Here is a 23,647-nt window from a genome sequence, read left to right as displayed (position 1 = left end):
CCAAGAAACTCTTTCTTTTTTTTTTTTTTAAAGATTTTATCCATTTATTTGTCAGAGAGAGAGAGGGAGAGCGAGCGAGCATAGGCAGACAGAATGGCAGGCAGAGGGAGAAGCAGGCTGCCTGACGAGCAAGGAGCCCGATGTGGGACTCGATCCCAGGACGCTGGGATCATGACCTGAGCCGAAGGCAGCTGCCCAACCAACTGAGCCACCCAGGCATCCCCAAACCAAGAAACTCTTAATGAAACTGCTAAAAACTAAAGACAAAGAAAAAAATCTTTAAAACAGCCAGAGAAAAATGACATATTACTTATCATTGCAGATTTCCCATCAGATCTCTTGGATGCCAACACTTTCTTTTTTTTTCTTTTCAAGATTTTATTTATTTATTTATTTATTTATTTGAGAGAGGCAGAATTTGCGAGAGCATGTGCAAGCTGGGGGAGGAGCACAGGGAGAGGAATAAGCAGAATCCACAAGGAGGGCACGGCCCAACGCAAGGCTCAATCCCATGACCCTGAGATCATGACCTGAGCCAAAATCAAGAACCAGATGCCCAACAAACTGAGCCACCCAGGCACTCCAGAAGAAGACACTTTTAAAGTGCTAGAAAAAAATGTCAACCCACACAGCTACATACAATAAAAATACCCTTTTGAAATAAAGGTGAAATAAAGATATTCTCTAATGAGGAAAACTAGAAGCATTCACTGTCTGCAAGCCTCCTCTAAAAGAACTTTAAGAAAGGTTTTTTTTATGTAGAAGTAAAATATAAGAAAATTTAGATTATTAGAAATAAAGAACTGATAACAATCGAAGTAAATATTACTTATAAATACAAGCCATTCTTATACCCCTTATTTTACATGTTGACAACTAAATGTAAAAATAACATTATATGATAGAGATCTGTTATACAATCTGTGAAATAACAATAACAACATAAAGGGAAAGGGTAATACAACCTATACAGTGGGATCCAAATTTCTGAAAAGGAAGCCGGTCTCAAAATACTAAAAATACCGCATGCGTCGATTTATGATATTCTAAAAAAAAAAAAAAAAAAAAGAAAAACCCTACAGTGACAGAAAATAAAATTGTGGTTGCCAGTGGTTAAGAGGAAATGAAGAACATGACAACAAAGGGATAACATGTAGGAGTTTCTTGGAACAACAGAATTGTTATTAATCCTATTTGTTGTGGTGCTTACAGGAATCTATACTTATGTTTAAAATTTATACAACTATACACCACACATGAAGAAAAGAATTTTAAGGGCATACGTTCATCTCTAAAATAAAATACATATATGCATGCAAGATAAATGTGCACATAATTATAAATACACTGAATGGTGATATTACAAGAGATTTTTATCTTTACACTTTTTAAAAATCTTTCAAATCATCTACAATGACGGTTGTCTATAGAATAAAAATAAAATATTCAAAAATAACCACAATATACTTAATTAAGCTAAAACTGTGCCACTTCAAAACAGTTCTCTAATAGTACTATTTGGAAATGAGAACACTACAGAGTATTCTGAGATCTCCAAGTGTCAAGTTAATCATAATAGCAGGCAGCTGCAATCCCCATCCCCAACTCTCTATCACAACCAATCTCTCTCAAAACTTACTAATAAATACAGTTGATCCTTAAACAACATGGGGCTTGGGGCATCAACCCCACCCCTAGTCAAAAATCCACATATGGGGTACCTCGGTGGCTCAGTTTGTTAAGCATCTAACTCCTGGTTTTAGCTTGTGTCATTATCTCATAGGTTGTGGGATGGAGCCTTTCATGGGGCTCCTTGCTCAGTGGGGAGTCTGCCTGAGTCTCTTCTTCTTCCCCAACCCCTAAACACTCTCTCTCTCTAAAAATAGATAAACCTTAAAACACACACACACACAAACACACAACTTTTGACTCCCCCAAAACTTAAGTACTAATAGCTGACTGTACTGCAAGCCCTACAGAAAACATTAACAGTCCATTAATACATATTTTGTATAGGTATCATATACTATATTCTTACAGTGAAGTAAGCTAGATAAAAGAAAACATTATTAAGAAAATGAGGAAGAGGAATTACATTTAACATATTATACTGTATGGACTGTATTTATCAGATAAAATCTGAGTATAGGGCACCTGAGTGCCTCAGTAGGTTAAGTGACTGCCTTCACAACTCACGTCATGATCCCAGGGTTTTGGGATCAAGTCCGCATCAGGCTCCCCACTTCGTGGGTATCTGCTTCTCCCTCTGCCCCTCCCCCCAACTCAGGCACTGGCGTTCACTCTCTCTCCCAAAAATAAATCAATAAAATCTTTTTAAAAAATTAAAAGGAAATCTGAGTATAAGTGGACCCATGAAGTTCAAACCCATGCTGTCCAAAGGTCAATTTTTTAAAAAGATTTATTTATTTATTTGACAGACAGAGATCACAAGTAGGCAGAGAGGCAGGCACAGAGAGAGGGGGAAGCAGGCTCCCCACTGAGCAGAGAGCCCGATGTGGGGCTTGATCCCAGGACCCTGGGATCATGACCCGAGCCGAAGGCAGAGGCTTTAACCCACTGAGCCACCCACGTGCCCCCAAAGGTCAATTCTGAGATTCTGAAAAGATGGAAGAGTAAGGAAGCACCAGGATTCTGTCCCCCAATCTAGACAACAATTACACAGGCATAATCTATCTGTCTGATGTAACTGCTTCTGGAACTCTAGAGTCCACTGAAAGTCTGCAACTTCCAGGGGCGCCTGCTCAGTGGAGAGCCTGCTCCCCCCGCCACAACCTGCCTCTCTGCCTACTTACGAATAAATAAAATCTTAAAAAAAAAAAAAAAAAGTTTGCAACTTCCAGCAGGTAGGTTTGGAAGGAAAATTTGGGGTTAATTTCAGCTTTTATTTTTTTTTTAAAGATTTTATTTATTTATTTGGAAGACAGAGATCAGAAGTAGGTGGAGAGGCAGGCAGAGAGAGAGGAGGAAGCAGGCTCCCTGCTGAGCAGAGAGCCCGATGTGGGGCTCGATCCCAACACCCTGGGACCATGACCTGAGCCGAAGGCAGAGGCTTCAACCCACTGAGCCACCCAGGTGCCCCAATTTCAGCTTTTAGAAGGGTAGCATCTACCTATCCTCAATCTCCAACTACAGGGCAGGCAGGTGAACATACCTTCCAGAAGCAGCTTATGAGAGCTAGGGTGGGAAAAAATGACCATGTCCTCCAAGTACTGGGGATCTGTGCCCTAATTCCTCATCGCTGCTTCCAATCACAGAAATGAAGCCAAAGAGGCATACGGCCATTCTTGTTGCACCAATCCCCCACAGCTACAGGCCTCTCCCCTTCTGCTCAGTACCCTCCCCCTCCCTTCCTTATTTTTCTTTTGTCCCCTTTGGGAGCCAAACATTAAAAAGAGTAGGACATTCAAAAGCAACTGCACATATAGAAAAAATAAGAAACTCACCACCCATATCTAGGGAAAAGCAATGACTGAGAAAAGAGCTGAGAAGAACATAAACTGACACCTCAGGTTGATCGTAACCACAAAGACAGTCTACAACAATCAAAAAAACAAAATATTTTTTAAAATTCTGAAGAAGGGGAGATTCTCATTTTCAGAATTACCATATTACTAGACTGAAATGTCCAGTTTTCAACAATAGCAAAAATCACAAATAAGAGGAAAACACAGCCCATACAAAGGAAAAATATAAACAGGAAATATTCCTAAAAAAGACCTGATGATAGGCCTACTAAACAAAGACATCAGAATAACTGACTTAAAGATGCTCAAAGAAGTAAAGGAAGGGGTGCCTGGGTGGCTCAGCCGTTAAGCATCTGCCTTCTCTCAGGTCGTGATCCCAGGGTCCTGGGATCGAGCCCCATGTCAGGCTGCCTGCTCAGTGGGAAGCTTGATTCTCCCCTCTCCCAGTCCCCCTGCTTCTGTTCCCTCTCTCACTGTGTCTGTCTCTGTCAAATAAATAAATAAAATCTTTAAAAATAAATAAATAAATAAATAAATAAATAAAGGAAAATATAGAGAAAGTCAAGAAAACAATGTATAAAACACAGTAGAGGGACGCCTGGGGAGCTCAGTTGGTTGGACGACTGCCTTCGGCTCAGGTCATGATCCTGGAGTCCCAGGATCGAGTCCCGCATTGGGCTCCCAGCTCCATGGGGAGTCTGCTTCTCCCTCTGACCTTCTCCTCGCTCATGCTGTCTCTCACTACCTCTCTCTCAAATAAATAAATAAAATTAAAAAAAAAAAAAACAACACATTAGAGGGGCATCTGAGTGGCTCAGTCAGTTAAGCATTTGACTCCGGCTCAGGTCATGATCTGGAGTCCTGGAATCAAACCCATGTTGGGAGCCTGAGCGGGGAGCCTGCTTCTCCCTCTCCCTCTGCCACTCTCCCCCTGCTTGTGTGTACTCTCTCTGTGTCAAGTGGATAAAATAAAATGTAAATTCTTTATACTCTGATGCAAAAGATGTAATATAGATTTTGAAAATAATACTAATAAACAAAGTAGAAATATCAATATATTTAAAAACCTATAAGGAAACCAAACAGAAATTCTGACGATGAAAAATACAGTAAATGAAATGAAAAACTCACTAGAGAGATTTAAAGACAAATAGGAGCAGGCAGAAGAAATAATCAGCAAACATGAAGACAGGACAATGAAAATTACCAAGTTTAAGGAACAAAAAGAAAAATGACAGAACAAAATGAACAGAGTTATGTACCTAAGGGACACCAACAAGCAGACTAACATACACATCATGGGAGTCCCAGAAGGAGAAGAGAGAGAGAGAAAGGGGCAGGGAGAATATTTTGAAAAATAATAAACTGAAAACTTAAAGATATTGATTAATTGATTAAATTGATTGAAGACATGAATAGAAATATCCACAAAGCTCAACAAGCCTCTCATAAGACAAATTTGAAGAAATTATATAGAGACACTTTGAAGAGCTGCAAAGAATCTTGAAAGTAGCAAGAAAACAATGATTCACATACAATGGATCCTCAAAAAGTATATGTGCAGGTTTCTCATCAGAAATGTTGGAATACAGAACCCAGTGAGTTAATATATTCAAAATGCTAAAAGAAGAAATAGTCAGGGGCACCTGGGTGGCTTAGTCTGTTAAGTGTCTGCCTCCGGCTCTGGTCATGATCCCAAAGTCCTGGGAACGAGCCCCGTATTGGGCTCCCTGCTTCACCCTCTCTCCGTCCCCACCCCCTGCTTGTGCTCACCCTCTCTCTCGCTATCGCTCTCTCTCTAGAATAAATAAATAAAATCTTAAAAAAATAAAAGAAGAAGAAGAAGAAATAACAGTCAAACAAGATTCCTATGTCTGGCAAAACTGTCCCTCAAGGGGCGCCTGGGTGGCTCAGTGGGTTATGGCCGCTACCTTCGGCTCAGGTCATGATCTCAGGGTCCTAGGATTGAGCCCAGAATTGGGCTCTCTGCTCAGTGGGGAGCCTGCTTCCCTTCCTCTCTCTCTGCCTGCCTTTCTGCCTACTTGTGATCTCTGTCAAATAAATAAATAAAATCTTTTAAAAAAAAAAAAAGAGTATTTAAAAAAAAAAAACAAAACTGTCCCTCAAAAGTTAGGGAGAAATTAAGACATTCTCAGATAAACAAGAATACTCAAGGGTGTCCATCAGTGTGAAATGAAAAGACAGTAAACAGTAATTCAAAGCCACATGAGGAAATGAGGATCTCAATGAAGGAAAATTCATGGCAATTATAAAACCTAGTACTGGGACACCTGGGTGGCTCAGCTGGTTAAGTGTCCACCTGCAGCTCAGATCAGGATCTCAGGCTCCTTGCTCAGTGGGGAGCCTGCCTCTCCCTCTGCCACCTCCCCTGCCTTTTCCCCCACCCCTGGTTCTTATGCTCTATAATAAATAAAAGCTTTCCAAAAAAGTAAAAAAAAATAGGGGCGCCTGGGTGGCTCAGTGGGTTGAGCCTCTGCCTTCAGCTCAGGTCATGATCTCAGGGTCCTGGGATTGAGCCCCACGTCGGACCCTCTGCTCACCGGTGAGCCTGCTTCCCCCTCTCTCTCTGCCTGCCTCTCTGCCTACTTGTGATCTCTGTCAAATAAATAAATAAAATCCTTAAAAAAATAAAAATAAAAAATAAAGATAGAGGATGAAAGTAAAAAACAGAGTAACCAAAGGAGAGCAGGAGTGGCTACACTAACACTGTACAAAACAGCCTGAATCTAAAAGGTTGCAAGTGACATATATGAATACAACAGTCTGATACAGCAAGATATAGCAAATATAAACATTTACGTACCTAATGACAAACTATCAAAATATATTAAGCTAAAACTGGCAAAATTAACAGCAGAAATAGTTTTACAATAATAATTAGATACTTCAATACCCCATTCTCAATACTGAATAGAACCACCATACAGGAGATAGATAAGAAAATGAAGAATTTAACAACACATAAACCAACTAGACCTAACAGACATATACAAAACACTCTACCCAACGACATCAGCATATACATTCTTTTCAATGCACATGGGGTATTTTCCAGGACAGACCATATGTTAGGTCACAGACTGGGGCGCCTGGGTGGCACAGTCGGATACGTGTCCAACTCTTGGTTTCAGCTCAGGTCATAATCTCAGGGTCATGGGATTGAGCCCTAAATTGGGCTCTGTGCTCAGTAAGGAATCTGCTCCAGATTCTCTCTCCCTCTTTCTCTGCTCATCCCACTCATGCTCACTCTCTCTCCCTCTCTCTAAAATAAATATTTAAAAAGAAAAAAAAAGTCTCGGTCTTAAAAACACAGATACCATACAAAATATCCTCTCCAACCACAAAATGATGAATTTAAAAATCAGTAACAGAAGTAAAATGGGGGGCAACTGGGTGTCTCAGTCATTAAGCACCTGCCTTCAGCTCAGGTCATGATCCCAGGGTCCTGGGATTGAGCCCCACATCAAGCTCCCTGCTTCTCCCTCTCCCACTCCCCCTGCTTGTGTTCCCTCTCTCGCTTCATCTCTGTCAAATAAATAAATAAAGTATTTAAAAATAAATAAATAGAGGAAGTAAAATACGAAAATTCACAAATTTATGCAACATTCCCTTAAGCAAGCAAAGGACCAAAAAAGAAATCACAAAAGAAATTAGAAAATACTTGAGACAACTGAAAGCAAAAATACAACATAACAAAACTTATGGGATGCAGCAAAAGCAATGCTAAGGGGAAAATTTATAGTTATAAACTCGTACCTATCATAAATAAAAAAGATTGGGGGCGCCTGGGTGGCTCAGTGGGTTAAGCCGCTGCCTTCGGCTCAGGTCATGATCTCAGGGTCCTGGGATCGAGTCCCGCATCGGGCTCTCTGCTTGGCAGGGAGCCTGCTTCCCTCCCTCTCTCTGCCTGCCTCTCTGTCTACTTGTGATCTCTCTCTATCAAATAAATAAATAAAATCTTAAAAAAAAATAAATAAAAAATAAAAAAGATTGGAACAGAAATTATAAAAATAGAGAATAGAAAAAGAACAAAGAAAAAATAATAGAACCAAAACCTGATATTTTGAAATATCAACAAAACTGATAAAACTTTAGCTACAGAGACTAAGAAAAAAGAAGAAAACACTCAAATTACTAAAATTAAAAAATGAAAGTGGAGACATTACTGGTTCTACAGAAATGAAGAGAACTATAACAGAGTACTATGAATAATTTTACACCACCGAATTGGATAACCTAAATGAAATAGACAATTTCCTAGAAACACAAAATCTACCAAAACTTAATTATAAAGAAAGAGGGGCTCCTGGGTGGCTGAGTCAGTTAAGCAACTGATTTCGGCTCAAGTCATGAGATCAGGGTTCTGGGATCGAGCCCCTCATGGGGCTTTGCGTTCAGCAGGGAGTCTGCCTGTCCCTCTCCCTCTCAGTTGGTCTCTCCCCCTCCGTGTGCTCATGCTCTCTCTCATTCTCTCTCAAAACGATAAAAACTTAAATAAATAAAAAGATAATGAAGAAATAGAAATCCCAAATAGACCTGTAACTAGTAAGAAGACTGAATCAGTAAACAAAACTCTGTGAAAAAGAAAAGTCCTGGCCTTGATAGCTTCACGAGAGCTAAAAAACATTTAAAGAAAAATACCCATCTTTCTCAAACTTATACCCCATGATCAAGTAGAATTTATTCCTAGAATGCAAGGATGGTTCAACACACGAAAATGAATCAACACAATACACATTAACAGAATGAAGGAAAAAGAAAATACATGACTGTCTCACAACTGATACAGAAAAAGCACGTGACAAAATATAACACCCTTTTTCGTGATAAAAACACTAACATCGTACAACATGGATGCAACCTGAGGACATTATACTAAACGAAATAGAGACAGAAAGTAGAATGGCAGTGGCCAAAGACTGGGGGTAGGTGATAATATGGATTATCGTTTAATGGGCACAGTGTTTCATTTTATAAGAAAAGTGCAGACGGTTACACAACATTACAAACATGTTATCACTAAACTATACACTTAGAATGGATAAGATGGCAAGCTTATGTGTTTTCTACATCTATTTTGTTTTTTAAAAGGCAAAATAAAGGATTTTTCAGCTATACATTCTTCAGATGGAGGAATTCATCATCAACAAACCAGCCCAGAAAGAAATACTGAAGGTGTATTTGTCAAGGCGGGGAGTGGGGGGTGGGGGGGAGAATAACATATGGAAATCAGGATCTACCCAAAAGAATGAAGAGTACTAGAAATGTAAATATCTGAATGTACCAATTATAAATATATTGCCTCCAACTCCAAATCTACTTCTCTCTACCCTGCTTTGCAATAATGAAGCTGGTACCTGTAAACATTTCTTTTCTGCCTGCTGACAAAATGTTAACCTTTGTCAGCAGATGGCACTGGAGGAATACTCCAGATAGAAGTGGATGCTCTTCCCTTTAGTGTGCTCTAACCTGCTAGTTCCAGTGGAGGACAGTGGTGTGCAAAACACCCAATGGCCCTTTCCCTAGGCACCAACTTCCCATCAAGTCTCAGTGACACATATACAATCCTACAGGTAGTTTCCCAGAAAGTTCTGTCAGCACCCCTGACAGCAGCTGCCCAGCAAGTTTCAGCAACACTCCAAAAGGTCAGACGCTTCCCAGAGAAGTGTCCCAGCTGGCTTCTTAGCCAGGTTCAGAAAAAGGCTGCCTAGTGACTCTTCTCAGCACCCCAAAAGGGGGTTTCCTGCTTGACAGCAAAAATCTGCACATGTCTAACTTCTCCATCATCCAGTGTAACACACCCTCTCCAACAAGATCTGAATCTCCAGCCCTGAAAGTAGAAAATGAAGCATCTTCCAAATTTGTTCTATCCCTGCTACTGTGCCTCAGCCCCAGAGGCAGTGACTACTCCCTCTACCTGCTACTGTGTAGACTTTAAAGTTCTCTTTCCCCCTTAGGGTTAATTCTCTGCTATGGTTAATAATTCTTTATCTTTTTTTTTTTTTTAAGATTTTATTTATTTGACAGACAGAGATCACAAGTAGGCAAAGAGGCAGGCAGAGAGAGAGAGGGAAGCAGGCTCCCTGCCAAAGAGAGAGCCCAATGCAGGGCTCGATTCCAGGACCCCAGGATCATGACCCAAGCTAAAGTCAGAGGCTTTAATCCACTGAGCCACCCAGGCACCCCTACAATTCTTTATATTAAACCTTCCCTGTTCAAATTACGGTGTGGTTTCTGACCTCTGACTGACATAGAACTGATACTGGTAGTGGTCACAGAAAACAGACCTACAAAGAGGAGATATGGAAACTGGCTTGGTTGTGCCCTCTGGCTTACAAGGAAATAGGATGCTAGCAATCCCTGGCATGCAGTGGCATCGCAATTCATCAAGCTATCAACTGTGGCTGATTGTGATGAAGTGCCAAATGAAGCAAGTGCCTTGGGACCCCAAGTGGCTGTTGTACCTAACTGTTAAGGCAGCAGTGATAACTACAAGGTCTGTTACATGAGATGTATTCTCTGTGTACTCTTGAACAAGCACACAGAAAAATAAGTTCAAGTCCATTAACTATCAGATTTAATCACAGTCTGAAAAACACCACGTTCATGCAGTATTAAAAAAATCTCCAAAAAAATCTCTTCATTCTTATAACCACAGGTTGACAATGCTGAAAATCAAATGCAAAATTTTCAATTTCAAACCTTCAGTGGCAGTAACCTACCCTTTTGTATCTAAAGAGACACTTTCCTTTGCTTCAAAGTCCTGTGATCATATATTCAGCAAATGACTTGAAGGAGGATGCACATTCTCAAGACCAACTACAATCAACCCTGTTGACACTAGACCCAAAAGTAGGTTCAAATCTCAGCACGTTATAGAGGAACAGGTACACATAGGACCAAGAGAAAACAGCTTACACACTAAAACAATGCCCAAATTGTGTTAATATATAAAGGAGAAAACCTGGGTCTGAAAATAGATGCTGATACGGGTATTAGACCAAGGAGGTTAGAATCCATTAATATGAGTGAGCTTCTACAGATTCTGAATTTGATGTGATAACTTGTGCAGCTGAAGTTGGCTCTAACAGCACACTTGTTGACTGAAACATACTCAACAATACTGCTGTAATCATTAGGAAATGCAAATCAAAATTATTCTAACAATGACAATGAATATTTAATAAGGTTAAGATATTGAAGTTTTACCAGCATTATGTGGAAGAAGAAATCCAAAGGCTTAGGGAGATAGGAATACTGAAGTGGATTTATCCTCTGCTATCTATACACTTGCTACCCAACTGCATTCCGTGAGAAAGCCCAGAAGACACTGTAATTAGTGAGGGAAGTACCACATATTAGAAAGCTGTGTGGCTGCTCTTTTTAAGTCAGTTATGACTGCAGGGAATGTCACCACTGAGATGGGCTCCCTGATTTCACTGAGGATGATGGGATCCCAAAGTAGAAGAGGCCAAGTGGCAACACTTAACTCCAAAGATAAGGGCAGCAGGGACGTACCGGTAATCAGAATGCTTTGGCCCGCAGGGATCTTTGGCAGTGGCTAATTGATCACGATGTTCCTAGGAATGAAATAGATGGGCAGTTTAATCTAGACAGAAAATGTCTAAATCTGGTGGCCCAAAACTGACTTGAATCATCACAGTGAAAGTCAGACATCTGCCCAGTTTCCAGACCTGGTCAATTCACAGACCCATAGCCTCTTGTGATCAAGGAGAAACTGAGTCCACCTGAAGGAGGGCTCTGTACCATTACCACAAGAACACACCATAAATCTTTCTCCAAAACTTCCCGAAAGGGACTATAGCCATAAGGTAGAACAGTGGTTTTCAAGCAGGGGCAATTCTGCTCCCCACATCTAGAAAATGTGGTGATATCTGGAGGCATTTTTGGTTATCACAACTGGGGAGCTGTACTGACATCTAGTGGGTAGAGGCCAGGGATGCTGTGAAACATCCAACAATGTACATTACAGTTACTAGAACAGCTTAAAAGCCCCTCCATATTTAGATGATCTCATCTCCTACTACTATCACCTAGCTTCAGCTATCTTTGCTGTTCATAAAATATACATAGCATTCACCTGCATCATAACCTTTACCCTTATTGTTCCCTCTACCTGTAATTTTCCTACTCTTAGATACTGACATAGCTGGCTTTTTCATCTCCTTCCAATTTTTGCTTAAATGCCCCTATTTAAAACGGCAATGCCCCTTCCACCATAGCACAGTATATTCTTTTTCTGTTTTATGTTTCTCTACAGTAGTGTTCCATTTTAAATGCTCTACATTCATTATTTGATTAAACAGGTCTCTCTCCCATCAACAGAACATAAACTCTGTAAGAAATGTTCTCCATTTTATTAATTACTGTATCCTCAGTTCCTACAATGGTTCCTTGTACATAACAGACACTCATTTGTTGAATGGAAGCATGAATGTGACTGGATGGAAATTAGGAATGTGAAGCCCTAAGGAATTCTAAGGTGACTCCTAAAGTGGTTATCTGCTTTTATCTGCCCAGTACCTCCATTCTTCCACAAAGTCAATTCTGATCATCAGATATTTCAAACAGTTTTGCTATTTAAAAATGTGACATTTTCAATGTAGGCAAATCTACTGTTCTTTTGAATTATCTTTTTTTGGTTCATGCTCAAAATGGTATTCCTCGTATCAAGATGTTTGTTATATTTACCTGTATTTCCTTTGGGCAACAGTTTTTTGTTTTTTTGTTTGCTTTTGGTTTTGAAGATTTTACTTATTTGAGAGAGAGAGAGAGCACAAGCAGAGGGAGCAGCAGGCAGAGGGAGAGGGAAGCAGGCTCCCCACTGAGCAGGAAGGCTGATGCAGGCTTATTCCCAGGACACTGGGATCATAACTCAAACTGAAGGCAGTCACCCAGGCACCCCATCCATTGGTGAATAGTTTCATTTTCTTATATCTATATATTCAATCCCTATAAATTTGTTTTGGTATCTGGAGGAAAAGATCTAAGTTTATTTTTTGCCCAAATGACCAGCAAACTGTCCAAACACAATTTATAAAGAATAACTTTATTTTATAACTATATTCTTTTTTTTTTTTAAGATTTTATTTATTTATTTGACAGAGAGAGATCACAAGCAGGCAGAGAGGCAGGTAGAGAGAGAGGAGGAAGCAGGCTCCCTGCTGAGCAAAGAGCCCGATGCGGGGCTCGATCCCAGGACCCTGAGATCATGACCTGAGCCGAAGGCAGCGGCTTAACCCACTGAGCCACCCAGGTGCCCCTTATAACTATATTCTTATATACAGACATGAATCTCTTTATTTGTAATAATTTAATATAGCAGCATTATATTCAAGATTCTGTAGAACAAGGTACCCACCATTCCCCTACTCCTCCACTCTCCCATTATTCTTCTAATTCAAAACTGTACTAGCTAGCTATCTTTCACATAGTTATAATTCCCAATGAACTTCATCAATTTTCTCAAAGTCTACCCTCCTCACCATCAAAAAGAAAAAGAAAATCCTATTGGGTTACTGATGAATATAATATTAATCTTATGGGACATATATTCTTATTATATTGGATTTCCCCATCCAGGAATAAGGTGTATCACTTTTTTTTTTTTTCAAGAGCCGTCAAAACATAATGGTTACAGATTCTTTGGAGTTTGGACTCACATGGCCTGAGTGGGTTCCAATCCCATTATTCTTTATTCTAGCACCTATATAACTTCGACAAGGCACTATACCTCTCTGTTATCCTCAGGCATTAACACTATATTGTAAGGTCATTTTTTGGACTGAGTTAAAACATGTACTTAAAACAATCCTCATAAAGATTAGTTATTGTTGTAACTATTATTAATTACCTTGTCCTTAGGCAAACTCTTGTCAAGTCTCATTTATTTTAGGTTTATCCCAAGAATTTAGTTTTGTATTACTTTGTGAATCAATCTTTATTTTCCAACTACTTAGAGTCATTAAATTTTATAGGATTTTAAAAAATATTTTAATATTGTAACTAGACATTTTACTATTCCCATTATAATCCTAGTATAATTTTCTTCTTTTCCTCCAGACTGCTTTCATTTTTGAATTTTTACTTCTTAGCCCTAAAATATTTTCTACTGATACTCTTGAGATTTCCAGGCAAATAAAAGTATCATCAGAAAATAATCATAATTTTGTTCTCCAACCTTCCAAGATTGACACCTCTTGCTTCTTTTCCTCATCTAACTATACTACTCTATAACTTCCAGAAGAGTAATAAATAACTGTGATAATAGCAGGCATCCTTCCTAAATTTCAAGGATGGTTGCTAGATTCTAACATGTTTATTATGTGAAAGACCCTCTATTCTTAGCTTTATAAAGAGACTTTATTAATAGAAAATGAACACTAAATATATCAAAGTCCTTATTAGCACCTTTATATAAGATCTTTTCTATTTTGGCAAATACTGGTAAAAACATAAAAATGGACTGTTACTCAAAGGTACAAAGAATAATTATAAACTTGGGCTGTTCTTTGACATTAATTCCCATTTTCTTTAAAGATTTTATTTATTTGACATCGAGAGAGAGATATCACAAGTAGGCAGAGAGGCAGGCAGAGAGAGGGGGAAGCAGGCTCCCTGCCGAGCAAAGAACCCGATGTGGGGCTCGATAACAGGACCCTGAGATCATGACCCGAGCTGAAGGAAGGGGCTTAACCAACCCACTGAGCCACCCAGGCGCCCAATTCCCATTTTTTAAAAAAAGATTTTTATTTATTTATTTGACAGACAGTGAGAGAGGGAACATAAGCAGGGAGAGTGGGAGAAGGAGAAGCAGGCCTCCCGCTGAGCAGGGAGCCTGATACAGGGCTCGATCCCAGAACCCTGGGATCATGACCTGAGCCACAGGCAGACACTCAACGACTGAGACACCCAGGTGCCCCTGTCACTTCTTTTTTTTTTTCTCTTTAAGATTTTTATTTATTTATTTGACAGACGGAGATCACAAATAGGCAGGGAGGCAGGCAGACAGAGAGGAAGAAGCAGGCTCTCCGTGGAGCAGAGAGCCCAATGTGGGGCTCGATTCCAGGACCCTGGGATTATGACCTGAGCCGAAGGCAGAGGCTTTAACCCACTAAGCCACCCAGGCGCCCCTTTTACTATGATTATTGAGGGGTAACTGACACACTGTTACATTCTCAACAGTTTGTAACTGAAATCAGCTTCAACTTGTTTAACCCCAAAATTACTTACAAGTTCTAAAATTTCCAAATGGTTGGACTGGTTTTTTTTTTTTAAAGATTTTTTTTTTTTTTAATTATTTATTTGTCAGAGAGAGAGAGAGAGAGAGAGCACAGGCAGATAGAGTGGCAGGCAGAGGCAGATGGAGAAGCAGGCTCCCTGCTGAGCAAGGAGCCCGATGTGGGACTTGATCCCAGGACTCTGGGATCATGACCTGAGCCGAAGGCAGCCGCTTAATCAACTGAGCCACCCAGGCGTCCCAATGGTTGGACTGTTTTAATTAACTTTATTCACTTCAGCTTTATTGCATTGTGGTCAAAGAACGCAGTCTCTAAATTTTAAGGTTTTAAAATATGCATTTTTTTCTGGAAGTATGAATTATGTATCAACTATGATTAAATTCTATAAATGTTCCATGAAAATGTAAAAGATGATCATGTTTTTCTAGAAGTGTACCAAATTCAACTGAACTTCAGTTCCTCTAAACTGTTAAATCTTTTGTTTTATATCTGCCAATACAAGATTTTTTGATACATAATGATTTGTGGCAGTTACAGCCTCAGTGTAAATTATAGCTCCTACAAAGTCAGAAATTTCTGACTTTAAAAAGTTACTTTTTAACAAATTAAAAAGTTAATTACTTTTGCCATGAATAGCTTTGTTTTCATATTAAAATTATCATTTTTGCTGCATTTGCAAATTTGACACATTGGCATCCTTTTATTTTTAACTTTTATTAGTTTAATTTCATTTTAGATTTCTAAGTAAGTAGAGATGATACTCAACATGAGAATCTTTGGCATTTAACCTTTTTAAATGGTTTTCAAATGAATCTAATTATGAACGTGAAAAATACTTAAGAGGACACAGACTCCTACACTGGGTAGAAATTTCAAAGAACCCTTCTAAATCTAAAATTTAAGATGAAACAACTTTTAAAAATGGTTAAGTGTTAGGGTCTCTAAATACCATTTCCCACTAAAAGGAACCAGACCTCCTGGGAAAAATGGCTGATTTCAGGTCTGGAATAGGAATTATACAGATGAGACTGATTCATTCTGCACCAGAAAACAAGAAGCTATCAAAGACTACTGGAGTCATGGCAAAATGACTCCAGAGCTAACCTAAAGAGGCTTTTACCCACCCAACATGGCATAATAGACTAACATACAATAAATATACAAATCTATTTATAATGATTTGTCATTATAAATCATTTATTCCCCTTATTCCAAAAAACAATCCTCAATGGTTATTTATGGAGGCTGCTAAGTCTTCAACTCATTCTTAAAAATGACAAAAGAATCAAGCATTTATCTTGTCTTTATCTCTCCTTTTTTTGTCTTGTGTTTGTCTTATATTAACATATTCAAGGTAATAAAGAAACCAAATGCTTGTTGATAAGAGAAAGCGCTCTACAAAATAATCATAACTAACAGACACGGGAGAAATAAAAGATCTAGGAAACCATCATTTTATAATTCCTAAAAAAAGAGTGAACCAAGAAATAATTATCAGGGTGTCTGGCTGGTTCACTAGGTGAAGCATCCAACTCTTGATCTCTAAGCCCCACACTGGACTTAGAGGTTACTTAAGGAATATTATCTTTAAAAAAAGAGAAGGGCACCTGGGTGGCTTAGTGGGTTAAGGCCTCTGCCTTTGGCTCAGGTCAAGATCCCAGGGTCCTGGGATGGAGCCCCACATCGGGCTCTCCGCTCAGAAGAGAGCCTGCTTCCCCCCATTCTCTCTCTGCCTGCCTCTCTGCCTGCTTGTGATCTCTGTCTGTCAAATAAATAAATAAAAATCTTAAAAAGTAAATAAATAAATAAATAATTTTTAAAAAAAGAAATAACTATCAATGAAAGCTAAAACCATTCAGGTCAAAAACTGAAGGGGAGGGGCACCTGCATGACTCAGGTCTGACTCTTGGCTTCTGCTCAGGTCCTGATCTCAGGAATGAAATGGTACCCCACATCAGGCTTCATGCTCACCATGGAGTCTGCTTAAGATTCTCTCTCAAGGGCGCCTGGGTGGCTCAGTGGGTTAAGCCCCTGCCTTCACCTCAGATCATGATCCCAGGATCCTGGAATCAAGTCCCACATCGGGCTCTCTGCTCAGCAGGGAGCCTGCTTCCTGCTCTCTCTCTCTGCTTGCCTCTCTGCCTACTTGTGATCTATCTCTGTCAAATAAATTAAAATCTTTTTAAAAAGATGTTTTAAAAAAAAAAAAAGATTCTCTCTCAGGCCTTGTGGAGGATGAGGCAGCAGGTAGCAGGAGGCTACCTGGGTGGCTCAGTCAGTTAAGCATCTGCCTTTGACTCTCAGGTCATGAATCCAAGGTCCTGGGATCAAGCCCTGCATTGGGTTTAAGCTCAGCAGACAGCCTGCTTCTCCCTCTCCCTCTGTTGTTCCCCCTGTTTGTGCTCTTCTAAAATAAATAAATAAAATCTTAAAAAAAAAAAAAAAAAAGATTCTCCCCCTCTTCCTCTGCCCCCTCCCCAACTCACTTGCACTCTTGCACACTCTATCTGCCTCTCTCAAATAAATAAATAAATCTTTAAAAAAAAAAAAAAACTGAAGAGGAACTTTTAAATATAATGGATTAAGCTTTCATCACCTGAACAAAGACAAACGTGATAGTTCCACTAGTGGTATCATGGGAAGAACACAGCACCCCCTATGGAGAATTCCTTAAAAAAAACAATTTGAACCTGAATCTAATCACACTTCTACAAATTACAGGAAACATGAAGAACAGAAGAACATGTTCAATGACACTAGAATATAAGCAGCAAACCCCCGGATGTGGGAAATGCTGCAAAACAAATCATCCAATGTCTTCTAAAAATAAATGGCAGTTTTTAAAATGGGGAGATTTACTGATTAAAAGAGGCTTAAAAAGACGTAACAAGTCACAAACCTTGTTTTAGCTTCTAACTTTGTGAAACAAGTAAGAAAGTTGTACAAATATTAGGTGGCATTAAGGAATCACGTTGATTTTGTTCAGTCTGATAATGGTATTATGATTTTTTTTAAAAAGAGACTGCATTTGTTAGAGATTCATACTTTGAGTATTAACAGGTGAAATGAAGTATGTCTACAATCTGCTTTAAATTATAGGGGGGCGCCTGGGTGGCTCAGTGGGTTAAAGCCTCGCCTTCGGCTCAGGTCATGATCCCAGCATCCTGGGATCGAGCCCCGCATCGGGCTCTCTGCTCCGCGGGGAGCCTGCTTCCTCCTCTCTCTCTGCCTACCTGTGATCTCTGTCAAATAAATTTTAAAAATCTTAAAAAAAAAATTATAGGGAAAGACATGTGACAGGAATAAGTAAAAGGCAGAAAGTTGATGACTATTAAAGAAGATGAATGATGAATATATAACCATTAGTTGAACTATTTGCTCTACATTTAAAAAGTTTCTGTAACAAAGGTTTTAAAAAAATAGTAATCCCTAGAAACCTCTCAAATGCACGTTGTACTCCTCATATAAAACAAGCAGCTTTTTTTCTATATAATATCACTTATAACAACTCAAAATAACTATTTTGGAGCCTCTCTATTCTTTTCTTCCAACAAATGACAATTAAACAAATAAAGCAAATCTTCCTTTGTTACTAGATACAACACCCTTTTTTCCTTGTTGGTAATGATCAGATACTGCGTCATTAAAATTTACTTTCCATATATAAAAATTATAGTGAGGAAAATAACTACTTATATGTTAAGGCATCAAACATGAAGAAAAACTGAAGGACTAAGCATGCATATTTTCTGTAACTATCTCTAGAGAAATAATTCAACTCTGACATAAATTCTATGAAAAATCATATGAAGATCGCATAGAAAAGCAAGAAAGTTACTACGATATAATGGAATTCAAGAAAACAAAACATCATAGTCAATTTCAGGGGAACAAAAGGGTTGAATGAAAGGAATACTTGGAGCAAACATTTGCTTCTTAAATAATTCAAGTATCACACAGAATAGAAGGCAAGAAAAAAGTAATGTTCACATTCACTTCCCAACAATGACTTCCAAAGCTTCCATGACACTACTCAATCTCTCCCCTTTGCCTCCAGAAAACACCTCCCAGTGTATGCTAGTATTTCTTGTGCACTAACCTCCTGAAACCTACTAAGTTACATAGATCTTTATTTCTATTTTATCTGTAAGGAAACAAAAACCATGTTAATGGTAAGAACCAAGGCCAAAACGTACTATGATAGTGGTTCCTACTTTGCAATCCTCCACTTAATCTATTTCAGAAGGTCTGGGACAGATAGGGACTAGACATTTGTGTATTGTTAAGGAGCAGGGACAGAATTCCCTCAGGGGATCCTGAAGCATATTGCTAATTAAAAACGAATACACCATGATTCTCCTGGGTCTCCTGTTATCTATCTGCTGATTCCCACAAAATTAAATCCGTGTCTGTATACGTGTATGTGTTCACCAGCCTCAATCTCAATTTCTGCTCTTTGAAAAACAATGTTAAGAAAATGAAGATGAGTCACAGACTAGGAGAAAATATTTGCAAAACACGTATCTAATAAAAGATTTATATCCAAAATACATAAATAACTCAAAACACAACATAAGAAAACTTTTATTACCCAGCAATCCCACTAATTATTTACCCAAAAGAAATAAAGACATGTTCATACAGAAACTTATAGAAGAGAAATTGAGACTTTCTTCTGTTAAAAAGAAAATGTTACTGAAGACAATGTTCACTACATTACTCAGTGTCTCCTACTCAAGATTCACATCTGAAACTACTTTTAGACAGTGCTACAATACGCTCTTTCTTCACAGATGCAGTAATATTTGCTCTATGTGATAACGGAACATAATTATATTCTCTGATCAATCACAACATTAGAGTTATCGTATCTGTATTTTCCTTTACCACGGTCCTTAATTATTTTAATTTTTATATATCTTTTTGTAAACTACCTCAAAATCTTTGTGGAAAGTTAAACCTGAACTGTATACAAAGAAACTGTAACCAACATAACAAGCTTTCTTCTATTAATTCCTTCTCGGGAATGAAGGGTTTTTTTTTCTTTCTTTCTTTCTTTTTTTATTTTTGGTGTTCTAAGTTTTTGTTTTTGTTTTTGTTTTTATATTTTTTATTATTTATTTGACAGAGAGAAACCACAACTAGGCAGAGAGGCAGGCAGAGAGAGAGGAGGAAGGAGGCTCCCTGTGGAGCAGAGAGCCCCATGCAGGGCTCAATCCCAGGACCCTAGGACCATGACCTGAGCTGAAGACAGAGGCCCTAACCCACTGAGCCACCCAGGCGCCCCCAAAGTTTTTTAGAAATAGCTCAGGGCACCTGAGGGCTCTCCCCCACCTTCAACCCCCTTCTCACAGTCTCTCTCTCTCTCTCAAAAAAGAGAAAAAAGGGCGCCTGGGTGGCTCAGTGGGTTAAGCCGCTGCCTTCAGCTCAGGTCATGATCTCAGAGTCCTGGGATCGAGCCCCGCATCGGGCTCTCTGCTCAGCGGGGAGCCTGCTTCCTCCTCTCTCTCTGCCTGCCTCTCTGCCTACTTGTGATCTCTGTCAAATAAATAAATAAAATCTTAAAAAAAAAGATTTTATTTATTAATTTGACAGAGACACAGCGAGAGAGGGAACACAAGCAGGGGGAGTGGAAGAGGCAGAAGCAGGCATCCCGCTGAGCTAGGAGCCCGATGATTCGGGGCTCGATCCCAGGAGACTGGGATCATGACCTGAACAGAAGGCAGCCGCTTAAGGGCCTGAGCCACCCAGGTGCCCCTAAAATCTTTTTTTTAAGATTTTATTTATTACGGGGCGCCTGGGTGGCTCAGTGGATTAAACCTCTGCTTTCAGCTTGGGTCGTGATCTCAGGGTCCTGGGATCGAGCCCCACATCGGGCTCTCTGCTCAGCGGGGAGCCTGCTTCCTCCTCTCTCTCTGCCTGCCTCTCTGCCTGCTTGTGATCTCTCTGTCAAATAAATAAATAAAATCTTTAAAAAAAAAAAAAAAGAGAAAAAAATATATATATGTATGTATGTATGTATATATACACACACATTTTCTTTTCTCTAGTTTGCTTTATTGTTAACAGTATAATACGTAATACATACAACATACAAAATATGTGTTAATCAACTATTTATGTTATCACTAAGGCTTCCAGTCAATAGTAGGGTGTTAGCGATTAAGTTTCAGGGGAGTCAAAAGTTATAGGCAGGGGTGCCTGGCTGGTTCAGTCAGAAGAGCATGAGACTCTTGATCTTGGGGTTGTGAGTTCAAGCCCCACACTGGGTGTAGAGATTACTTAAATAAGGGGCGCCTGGGTGGCTCAGTCGGTTAAGCATCTGCCTTTGACTCAGGTCATGATCTTGGGATCCTGGGATTGAGTCCTACATTGGGCTCCCTGCTCAGTGGGGAGCCTGCTTCTCCCTCTCCCTGTGCTATTCCCCCTGCCTATGCTTTCTCTCACTCTCTTCCCCACTCTCTGTCAAATAAATAAAGTCTTTTAAAAATTAATTATTTATTTATTTTTAAAAAGCTAATAGGCAGATTTTTTACTGTGGGGGGACAGATGCCCCAACCCCACTGTTTTTCAAGGACCAACTACACATAAATGTGATAAAGCTGAATGTATAAATTAGGCACAGGAAGAGACTAACACCAGTAACAGAACAATTACAGCACTACAGTGTAATAAAAGTTAAGTGAATTGGTTACTCTCTCAAAATATAGTATTCACTCTTATTGTGTTGACATGAAATGATAAAATGCCTATGTGATGAGATGAAATGAGGTGAACAACATAGGCACTGCAATACAACGTTAAGCTACTACTGTCCTCCCGACAATACAGGAGGATCGTCTGCTTCCGGATGGACCATGGTTGACTGTGGGTAACTAAAACCACAGAAAGCAAAACCACAGATTTCGGGTGGGGGTGGACTATTGTGTTGGTTTTGTAATTCCCTCCCACTATACTCAATTTTTAATAAAGTCTTGCTTAAAAGTTACTACCTTAGGGGCACCTGAATTGGTCAGTTAGTAGAGCATGTAACCCTTGACCTCAGGGTTGTAAATTCAAGCTCCACACTGGATGTTAAGATTGCTTTAAAAATCTTTTAAAAAAGTCACAACCTGGGCGCCTGGGTGGCTCAGTGGGTTAAGCCGCTGCCTTCGGCTCAGGTCATGATCTCAGGGTCCTGGGATCGAGTCCCGCATCGGGCTCTCCGCTCAGCAGGGAGCCTGCTTCCCTTCCTCTCTCTCTGCCTGCCTCTCTGCCTACTTGTGATCTCTGTCTGAAATAAGATCTTAAAAAAAAAAAAAAAAAGTCACAACCTGGTCTCAACTGTGCTGGGTGGAATTAAGCAAAGATTTTATCTCTACATTCTGGCTGCTGGGCCAAGCAGGACCCCTACCAAGGCTAGCATGACAATAGCAGAGACAATTAGAAAAAACCTCTCCCATGAAGGAAAAGTACATTTCTTTTTTTCTTTTTTCTTTTGAAAAGTATATTTCTTAGAGGAGAGTCAGAGCCCTAATGCAACCTGCTTCTTGCCACAGGAAGAGAATCTGAATAGCACCTATCTTAGCGAACTGAATGATTATTAAGGGAGCCAAATTGTTACCATATTGATGAAAAGATTTTCATTTCTGAGAATAAATCAGTCTCCAGTATACAGAATGAATGGGAGAGGAAACAACACAGACAGTGGGGGGAAGAGTTTTAAGGCAAGGAAAGGGGCGTCTGGGTGGCTCAGTGGCTTAAGCCTCTGCCTTTGGCTCAGGTCGTGATCTCAGGGTCCAGGGATCAGGCCCCGCATCAGGCTCTCTGCTTCTTCCTCTCTCTGCCTGCCTCTCTGCCTACTTGTGATCTCTCTCTCTCTTTGTGTCAAATAAATAAATAAAGGCAATAAATAATATAAATAAATAAATAAATAAAGGCAAGGAAAGTTAAGACGAAGCAAACAAAACAAGTACCATAATTAGGCTGGTGTTAGTAGAAATAAAATCTTAAAAATCATATCTGAGGTAATCTCAGTAAGATTCACCAATTACAACTGTATTGATAAGAGAAAGAGAAGAAGCAAGAAGACTCAGAAGTTTCTAACATGGATGACTAGAAGACAGTAACTAAAAGAGAATACAAAAAAGGAAAACGGGGAGAAGGAATGGGGCACTATTTGTGAGAGCAAGTACTTGTAAGAGGAAGAGTCCATTTTAGGTACACTGAATAAGCAATATCTGTTAAATAGAACAACACAAGTCAAATTACATATCTGGCAATACAGATTTTGAGTTTTAGACACACAAAAAAAAGAAGCAAAGAAGCAAAGCACGATGTATTTAATGGGTAGTTTTAAAGCGACTGTAGGAGATTACCCAAGAAAAACACAGGCCAAGGAAACAACACTTAATGGGCATGCAAAAAGAGTCAAAGATGACCGAAAAGAAGCAATTCAAGAGAATAACCATGAGAATGCCATCTTTATAAACAAGGGAGAAGTTTCAAGGAGGAACAGGCAATAGGGTCAGATGTCTAAGAGAAATCAAATAAAAGCTCTGAAAAGCATCCATTAGACTTGGTAATTATTAGGTCATTTCAGTGATGTTAAAGACAATTTCAGTGGGGAAACAGAAGGAAAAACCAGATGTGAGTTGAGGAATAAGTGTAAAAAACACAAGCAATAACAGTCTCAAAAAACCCCTCTAATTTCAAAAAGCGTATCTCAGTTCAGACTACACTCTGTAACTACCACTTCCTACTGAAAGGTACCCAGGCTTCTTGGGATTTAATTCCAAGTCTGAGATAGTAACAAAAGCATGAGCCTAGGCACATCCTTTTTGACCAAAAGGGAATAAACTTTCAAGGACCACTGAGTTAAATCAAAAGAATACAGAAAAC

General features: G+C 39.4%; 1 protein-coding gene across 1 annotated transcript in view; it reads right to left on the bottom strand.

Annotated features, from left to right (window-relative positions):
* Positions 1 to 23,647, bottom strand: part of LOC111142969 (zinc finger MYM-type containing 4) — a 148,977-nt gene that overhangs the window by 109,732 nt on the left and 15,598 nt on the right. The window lies entirely within an intron of this gene.

Source organism: Enhydra lutris, unplaced genomic scaffold, assembly GCF_002288905.1.
Source record: "Enhydra lutris kenyoni isolate GAN:26980312 unplaced genomic scaffold, ASM228890v2 scaffoldscaffold9, whole genome shotgun sequence".
Taxonomy (NCBI): Eukaryota; Metazoa; Chordata; class Mammalia; order Carnivora; family Mustelidae; genus Enhydra; species Enhydra lutris.
Note: the sequence above shows the minus strand (reverse complement) of the source record. Positions and strands in the feature narration are given on the sequence as shown.